Source organism: Electrona antarctica (genome assembly GCF_951216825.1).
Source record: "Electrona antarctica genome assembly, chromosome: 9".
Classification (NCBI taxonomy): domain Eukaryota; kingdom Metazoa; phylum Chordata; class Actinopteri; order Myctophiformes; family Myctophidae; genus Electrona; species Electrona antarctica.
The window spans coordinates 20,098,364-20,107,558 of record NC_136790.1 but is presented as its reverse complement, the minus strand read 5'-3'; the positions used below and the strand labels follow the sequence as shown (position 1 = coordinate 20,107,558).

Here is a 9,195-nt window from a genome sequence, read left to right as displayed (position 1 = left end):
TATATATACGACATGAGCATCTCTCGCACTGATCCCTGTGCTGTTGCTGCTGTAGCTGTTTATGCACAAACAGACAGGACAATAGTACAATAAGCGTATGTGGAAGGGAGGCGGAGTGGGAGCTAAAGGACGAGGTTAGGAAGAGAGAGGGGCAGAGGTACGGCAGTAAAGGGTGTTTGGGGTGAGAGCGGTCACAGATAAATTGAGCTGGGCGGGGTGGCATTAGGGCGGGGGGGTTAGAGAGAATAGAAGCGAATAAAAGAACTGTCAGCCTGCAACGTGGTTGCGGCTGCCGTCCGTGGTAGCGCGTGTACCTCCGATGTGCCATATCGACTCGCGTCACGCCTGAACTTCCTCTCGCTCCGTATCACCTTTTGGTTGCCAGCATATCACTCCCTCGCCTCCCATCTGCCACCAAGAGAGCTGCTCTTTGCTCCGCCGCGAGAGCCTTCCAAGACCATGTCATCATCATACCATCTTCCTCTTCCCCTTTCTCGCCTGCCCTGCCCTCTCATCCCTGCCAGGTCACCATGTGAAATATGATCTGCCTGTAGCATATTGATCCCTCGCTTTGCTCTTGCCTAAATATAGATGGATCACAGTCGAGGCAAAAGCACTCCTGGCTGACCGGTCCTGGCCGCCTCCTCGTCCTCCTCTTTGTCAGTGCCACTGGCCATCTGGGTCAACATTGATTGCTATGATGAACTTCACCGGGAGGGACAATTCTGATGGATTCTCTGCCCCCTTGTGTGGGGCTGTTGTTGTTGTTGTTGGCTGTTGTTGGTGGTAGTAAGAATGGGTGATGTGAAGGTATTGTCCCACAGGCTGAGCTGTGATGGTCATCGATTTACTTTCACGGACATGCCCATCGGCTCGACAATATGAGCCCCACCTGTCCTGACCTCCCTCTCTCTCTACTATACCTGACCTGTACACCCACGAACGACTACACGGCCGCTGGAGAAGTTTGGGCTGGGCCCCATGGTCCCAAAGGGCCCTTCTACAGAGGCACTCCCAAAAGCATCTTGACTGGTTGCATGCATCATTGTCTTGTAGGCTACATTGGTAGGCTTACCCCTGAGAGCATCACCCTGATGGGTTGCATCACTGGCTGGCATGAGATCGTGAACTGTATTAACTCTCTCTCAATGTCCGAGGAACCAGAACAAAGATATTTTACTCTTATGTACCACTACACGAGATGTAAAGCCCACACCGCACCAGTTGCAACTCCTTGGGACGAAACCGTTTTAAGGTCAACCATACAGTTTACCTTAAAACGGTTTTGTGCAACGGTTTTGTACACCAATGCAACTTTGAGTTGCATTGGTGTGGTTTACCTTAAAACGGTTTTGTGGTTTGGGAATGAAGAGAAATCTTGAACCTTGCCTCCCCTCTACAGTATGTTGAAACAACAATCTCCACCTAAAGCCACAGATGGAATCTGGTTTCTCCTGGGGAATCGTCAATGCTTTTGTAGCTGAAGGCAATTAGCCGGCATTTCTGTTCACTCTGTCCACAGAAAGATGGTGTCACTGAGATCCAAGACCTAACAGGTTGAAACTTTCCACCACGGAAACACGCTGATCACCACAAAAGGGAGGACGAATGCAGCATCAGCAGCAGTATCCTAAAGAAGCCTAATTATTTATCTCCCAGCCATTAGGAGACACATACAGTACAGTATATATTCATCACAACTAATGTGGTTGACTTCCTCCCTCTAGCGGTTTTAACTGGCTTTCCCTGCCTTCACACATGACTCTTGCATTTGTCATAGCCTGAGTACTGTGGTGGAGAAGGTGAGAGCACACCAAACAACAATACGTCACAGAGCGGTGCAAAGGCTTTGCAGCTTCCTGCACCGTTTGATAAATCACTTCACCGACCCTTCTCTTCCAATCGTAACTTGCTATTGCTACAGACGACATCACCATTCTGGCTCAGCGATTCACAAGAGTATTTTTTTATTTGAGAGGCTGGTGAGAGATTACATCTGCAGTACCTATTTGCCTCATTGGACCCATGGCAATTTGCAAACAATCCAAAACAGATCTATCAACGATAATATTGCCTGTGATGTGATGTGACAATAAAGCTGATTCTAATTTCAAGGACCCCCAGTTTCATATATTCAGAGGCGGACATACCATTGGGCTAGGGTGGGCTGCATGCCCGGGGGCCCCAGACTAGGGTGAGCCCCTTCAATTTGTTTTTTCTTTTTTTTTTTAATGATTTGAAATTGTAAAGTATTGCAATCCAATTCAAGTGAGATTTATGTTTAGTTATTGTACATTTAGTATTATGATTAAAACATTGAGAGCTTCTGCTCTGCTGTCTGCACTGCAGACAGTGACGCTGTGTTGTGGGGTAGCTCTGGAAAGCCCTGCCAATGCCAACTATAGTGTCCGTCCGTCCGTCCGTCCGTCCGTCCTGATACACCAGGACAGACAGACAGACAGACAGACAGACTATAGATCTCACGTCACAAATCTGAATTTAGGTGCTCAAATGAACTCAAACTGAAGCAATTCAGTAAAGGCCAACACTTCCTCCTGGGGTCATTTTAGGGGCTGGGACCTCCAGTAAAAGGCCTAAATACTCTCCAAGAGTTGGGGAACAACATATCAAGAGAGTGGAGTGGTAGGCCCTTGGATTGACCCAGGACCAGTGATTAAATGTACCCCACTGAAAAATAGCAGATCTACAAGCTCGTAGCGTGGCACTCGGTGCCGCACTACGAGCTTGTAGATCTGCCCAAAGTGGAAGGGCTTCAACCTTGGGTACTGGGTAGCTGAAGTTGAAGCTCTGCCCTTCAACTTTGGGCACTTTTACATGTAGGCTGACCCAAAGTTGAAACAGTTGCCAGGGGGACATCTTTGGGCCTGGGGTCCTCATCATTGGATATGTTGTTCCCACAACCGAGAAGAGTATTTTACCCTTTACTGGAGGTCCTAGGCCCTAAAATGACCCCATGAGGAAGCGTTGACCTTTACTGAATTGCTTCAGTTTCAGGTCATTTGACCACCTAACTTCAGATTTGGGCACCCTAACATGTGGTCTTTAAGTGGTGGGCCTGTGGTCATCTTAGTGGCTAGGAGGTCCAGTGAAAGGCCTACATACTCTCCCTAGATGGAGGAACAACATTTTACAATATGGGAACCGTAGGCCTTTGTATGGCTACAGTGCGACTGGTTCAATCCTACCCTAAATCTAGGCCTAAGACGTGACACCTCAAAGTGGGGTACATTGCATCCACTGGTCAATCCAAGGGCCTACCACTCCACTCTCTTGATTATGTTCTTTCCCAACTCTTGGAGAGTATGTAGGCCTTTCCCTGGACCTTCTGGGAAAGTCCTACATTGTAGGACTAGTAGCATGCCAAAGTTTGTGCTATTGCCATTGAGAATGCATTTAAGGGTGTTTAAGTTAAATAACTCAGAAACTACAAATCATTTCAAAGTAAAAAGTTCCAGCATTTGTCTTCACAGTAAGCTGAATTATAAAATGTGTGAATGGAGTTTCTAGGTGAAAGTGATTTTTTACGTGCCATTGAGCCCCATTATAAATGTATCAAATTTGAAAGCACTATATTTCTAAAACTATGAAACATTTCAAAGATTCCATTTCAGGCAAACATGTCCACTGTAAGATGAACCTAAATAGGTTTGAATGGGGTTTCTATACGTGTAAGTATGTAGGACTAGTAGCATGCCAAAGTTTGTGCTATTGCCATTGAGAATGCATTGGGCGTTTAAGTTAAATAACTCAGAAACTACAAATCATTTCAAAGTAAAAAGTTCCAGCATGTGTCTCCACAGTAAGCTGAATTATAAAATGTGTGAATAGAGTTTCTAGGTGAAAGTAATTTTTTGACGTGCCATAGAGCTGCCATTGAGCCCCATTATACATTTCTCAAATTTGAAAGCACTATATTTCTAAAACTATGAAACATTTCAAAGATTTCTTTTCAGGCAAACATGTCCACCGTAAGATGAACCTAAATAGGTTTGAATGGGGTTTCTAGGTGTAAGTATGTAGGACTAGTAGCATGCCAAAGTTTGTGCTATTGCCATTGAGAATGCATTGGGCGTTTAAGTTAAATACGGGGAGGAAATATGACAGCAAACTGCCTGTCATATTTTCTCCCTATTCCAACGCCCCCCCAGGTACATTATATATTTAAACTATTTTCAGCAATGGTACACTTATTTTTTCAGTGGGTAGATCTTGTTGAGCTGGTCATTTTGAAAGTAGATCTCACGTCATAAATGTGTGGGCACCCCTGTTCTAGCCCCTAGGATGACCCGAGGCCCACCACTTAAAAACCACATGCTACGGTGCCCAAATCTGAATTTAGGTGCTCAAATGAACTCAAACTGAAGCAATTCAGTAAAGGCCAACACTTCCTCCTGGGGTCATTTTAGGGGCTGGGACCTCCAGTAAAAGGCCTAAATACTCTCCAAGAGTTGGGGAACAACATATCAAGAGAGTGGAGTGGTAGGCCCTTGGATTGACCCAGGACCAGTGATTAAATGTACCCCACTGAAAAATAGCAGATCTACAAGCTTGTAGCGTGGCACTCGGTGCCGCACTACGAGCTTGTAGATCTGCCCAAAGTTGAAGGGCTTCAACCTTGGGTACTGGGTAGCTGCAGACAGACAGACAGACAGACAGACAATTACTTTTTATATTCATGAACATTATAACCTTTGATTCTGTGTTTTTTTTTTATATATATATTTATATATAATTAATTATTTGATACTACATTTAATAAATACCCTTTGTATAGCGGTTTTCATGGATCCTGGATGGCTGGATTATATGGCCTTAAAATAATTAAAATTAATAATTTATAAATCTCTATGGGAAAAAATGAATGGCCGATTTTTCAGTGGGTCCAAAATACCACGCCCACTGCTATGCTCTATATGCACAGTTTCTTTAATCAAAACTTCTTCAACTTGAATTTGTTGTGCCTTTAAATAATTCATGTTGCACAACATACTGTTTGCATACTCAGTAATAGGAGTCTGTCCTGCATGCACGTGCACGTGAACGCACGCACGCACACACACACACACACACACACACACACACGCACACACACACACACCTCATTGATTCTACTAATGTCATGCTGTACTGTGTGGCTGTAGTGACAGATGTCCCTGCCAGGTCTGATTTGGCTCCAGTGAATGATGCCTCAACATCACTTTATTGCACCACAACACGTACACTACAGCAACGCCAGCAGACCACCAAGTGATTTTGCCTACATTATTATTACTAAACTAACGGGGTGCAGGACAACCTTTCCAAGTGTGGGGACCACCAAACTGTGAGCAAGAGTTCTCAACCGTTTTTAACCACTTCAACCGCACTATAGTATCCATATACTGGCGTGAACATTAGCCAAAAAAAGGCAGATCCACAAGCTCACAACGCACAGATTGTGAGTTTATAGGTCTGCCTGTTTTTCTTTGTTTTTGTTTGGCAAATACATTTGGTGTAGAGCTGGGGAATCATGGGGGAAAAGCAGTCAAAGTACAAATGCAAGGTATTGTTTTTTTTTACTAATTATATTTGGGTTTGAGTGGTTAAGTTTATACAACTATGGTACATTTCACGTTTCATCATCTAGAAGTAATACTGGGATGCTGATGGCTGCAATTCGAAACTGGCCCCCGTAAAATCTGAATCCCCCAACACCGCCCCCCCCCCCCCCCTTTTCCCCTCACTGTATATGTTTCTTTTCCCTTTTTACCTTCATTATGATGAATTCCTGTACTGTTCCTTGTCTATATAGAAGTGTCTATTTGTACGTCTCTAAATGTTTTGATGAATTGAACATGGTGGACCCTGTTGTAAACAAGTGTAATGCTTAATTGGGTCGTCCACTCACAGTTAACAGCCTTTGTATTGAGTTTGTGCTTGAAATGTACTGTAATTCTGCAAACTGTTAATAAAATTTTCAATCAATCAATCAATACCATAATCCTAACTCTAACCTAACCTAACCTAACCTCACACAAAGGGCGCGTTCGGAAATAGCGCACTGAGCACACTGTGCAATGCAAACTAATAGGCGAGTGCGCTCCCGGTGCACATTTCAGAATGCACCCAAACTAACATTTGGGATGTCGCACAAGAGTCAACACTAGTCAACGGCGCTATATGCATAAACACTGGGTCAACGTGCATGATCAAACTGTGACTTTGTTTGTCTAATGTTTATATTTTTTCACTAACGTTACCATGGCTTGAGCAAGCAATAGACACAACAAAACAAAAATAAACTCACAATACCACTATCCCCCTTGACCTTTAATGCAAAGAAATGATTATGGACTTGTTCAACATACACCGACTTTGTTTACGAAATAGAAGATGGCATTCTACCATGACCTCAGAAGTAAAACATTATACCAAGTTTTTCAAATTTCACAAATATGGGCAATATGGAGTCTATGCAGATAGCTGTCAGAACATGCCCCACCCAGTTATTATGTCTGTTTCGCTTTTATGCCCATATATGGAGTTCTTTGTCAGGCATGCCCAAATATGGAGTCATATGCAGATGTCAGACTGATGTCAGAACAGGCCAGCTCCATGACAAAACGTTTCGACCGACTAGGTCTTCATCAGGCAAATATCAATGCTGCTAATATAAGACATACATTGACGCAGTCATCTGGAATTGATCTACACTTGCGCGATAGCTTTTTCAATTAGTATTGATTATGGCTGAAGCAGAAGACTCTAGAGTCCGGGCTGAGTTGGCGCCACCACCTCAGTAAATTGAGGAGCGCATGTCTCTCTACACGAAGCTGAAAGCGGAACACGATGCCCTGTTGGCTGAGAGGGCCGAGAACGCCACTCTCCCCATCAAGGTGACCCTGCCCGATGGGAGGGTGGTGGACGCCGAGTCCTGGAAGACCACGCCGTACCAGGTGGCGTGCGGAATCAGCAAAGGTCTCGCCGAGGACACAGTGATCGCTAAAGTGGACAACTCTCTGTGGGACTTGGACAGACCGCTGGAGAATGACTGTAACCTGAAGCTGCTCAAGTTCGGCGACGAGGAAGCCAAAGCGGTGTACTGGCACTCCAGTGCCCATATCATGGGGGAAGCCATGGAGCGGGTCTACGGAGGCTGCCTCTGCTATGGTCCACCCACCGACAATGGTTTCTACTATGACATGTACCTCGAGAACAACGAGCACATCAGAGCCGTGACTTTGCCTGTTTGGAGACCTTGTGCAACAAGATCATGGAGGAGGAGCAGCCCTTTGAGAGGCTGGAGATTAAGAAGGAGACCCTCCTGGAAATGTTCAAGTACAACAAGTTTAAGTGTCGCATTCTGAACGAGAAAGTCACTACCCCTACTACTACGGTTTACAGGTGTGGTCCATTGATTGACCTGTGCTTAGGACCTCATGTGAGACACACCGGAAAGATCAAGGCCCTGAAGATTCACAATAATTCATCCAGTTATTGGGAAGGAAAGGCTAACAAGGTAAGCCTCCAGAGAATCTGTGGAATCTCTTTCCCTGACCCCGAGATGCTCAAAGAGTGGGAGACACTCCAGGAGGATGCAAAGAACAGAGACCATATTAAAATAGGCCAGGAGCAGGAGCTGTTCTTCTTCGACCACAAGATGAGCCCAGGGAGCCCCTTCTTCCTGCCTAAAGGGTGCTTCATCACCCTGTTGGACTTCATCAGAAGTGAATACAGGAAGAGAGGCTTTCAGGAGGTGCAAACTCCCAGCATCTACAACAACAAGTTATGGCAGAAATCTGGCCACAGCGAGAACTACAGCGAGAACATGTTCTCCTTTAAAGTGGAGAAGGAGAATTTTGCCCTCAAACCCATGAATTGCCCCGGTCACTGTCTGCTGTTTGGCCATAAGACCCGCACCTGGAGAGAGTTGCCCTTCCGCATTGCTGACTTTAGCGTCCTACACAGGAATGAGCTGACGGGAACCTTGAGAGGCCTCACCCGGGTTTGCCGCTTCCAGCAGGATGATGCTCACATCTTCTGCTCCATGTAACAGATTGAGGGAGAGATCAAACGTTGCCTGGACTTCCTACAAGCCGTGTACAATGTGTTTGGATTGTCATTCAAACTCAACTTGTCCACACGGCCAGAACAGTTCATCGGAGAGTCTCAGATCTGGGACCAGGCAGAGGAGAAACTGAGAAACGGCCTAAATTAATTTGGACAGGAGTGGGTTGAATGCCCTGGCAATGGAGCTTTCTATGGACCAAAGATTGACGTTCAGATTAAAGACGCCATCGGTCGATACCACCAGTGTGGCACCATCCAACTTGACTTCCAGCTCCCCAAACGCTTCAATCTCAAATTCACCAGCAGCGGTGGGAAGAGCAAGGAGCCGGTGATCATTCACAGAGCCATCCTGGGATCCGTGGAAAGGATGTTCGCCACCTTGACCGAATTCTACGGCGGCAAATGGCCTCTGGCTCTCCCCCCGCCAGGTGATGGTCGTGCCTCTGAGACGCACATGTGACGAGTATGCCCAGAAGGTCCATCAGGAGTTCCACAGCAGCGGTTTCATGGCAGACGTAGACCTGAACCCCAAATGCACTTTCGATAAAAAGATCCGAAATGCAAAGCTGGTCCAGTACAACTTCATCCTGGTGGTGGGAGAGAAGGAGAAAACGAGCGGAACCGTTAATGTGAGCATGCGGGGCATGTGGGACAACAAGGACAACAAAATCCAATGCAGTGTGAAGGAGTGCATCGAGCGTCTGCAGAAGCTGAAGTCCTGCAGGAGTCCGGACGCCGAAAAGGAGTTCCACGCTGGCTTTTCCTCACTTTCTTGTCCTTTTGAACCATTCAAATGATGTTAATGTTTAAAGGTGCATTCAATTCAGAATTCAATGTATGTACTAAGGGATTGTTTCAAATATATGTTGAAAAATATATAATATATATAATTTAAAAAAAATAAAAAATAAAAAGGAGCATTCAGTGATTCGGGTGATTTGGAAAACCCCCCGGTCTGCCCAGGTAACAAGATGTGCACATGCAGCACATGGGGGGACACGCTACAGGCCAACAGCACGCACACCAAGGCCCGCCCCCGCTCGATCATGATTGGCGGAAGGCCCCTCTATCCTGATTGGATAACAAAACCTTTTTTGACCCCAGGGGTCAACTGGGGACAGGGAG

At 45.7% G+C, this 9,195-nt stretch overlaps 1 pseudogene across 1 annotated transcript; it reads left to right on the top strand.

Moving 5' to 3' along the window:
* Positions 1-5,530: 5,530 nt before the first annotated feature.
* LOC306929868 (threonine--tRNA ligase 1, cytoplasmic-like) lies at positions 5,531-8,867 on the top strand (annotated as a pseudogene). Its single transcript has 2 exons — positions 5,531-5,563; positions 6,813-8,867. The product of its transcript is annotated as a threonine--tRNA ligase 1, cytoplasmic-like (transcript).
* The last annotated feature ends 328 nt before the right edge of the window (positions 8,868-9,195 follow it).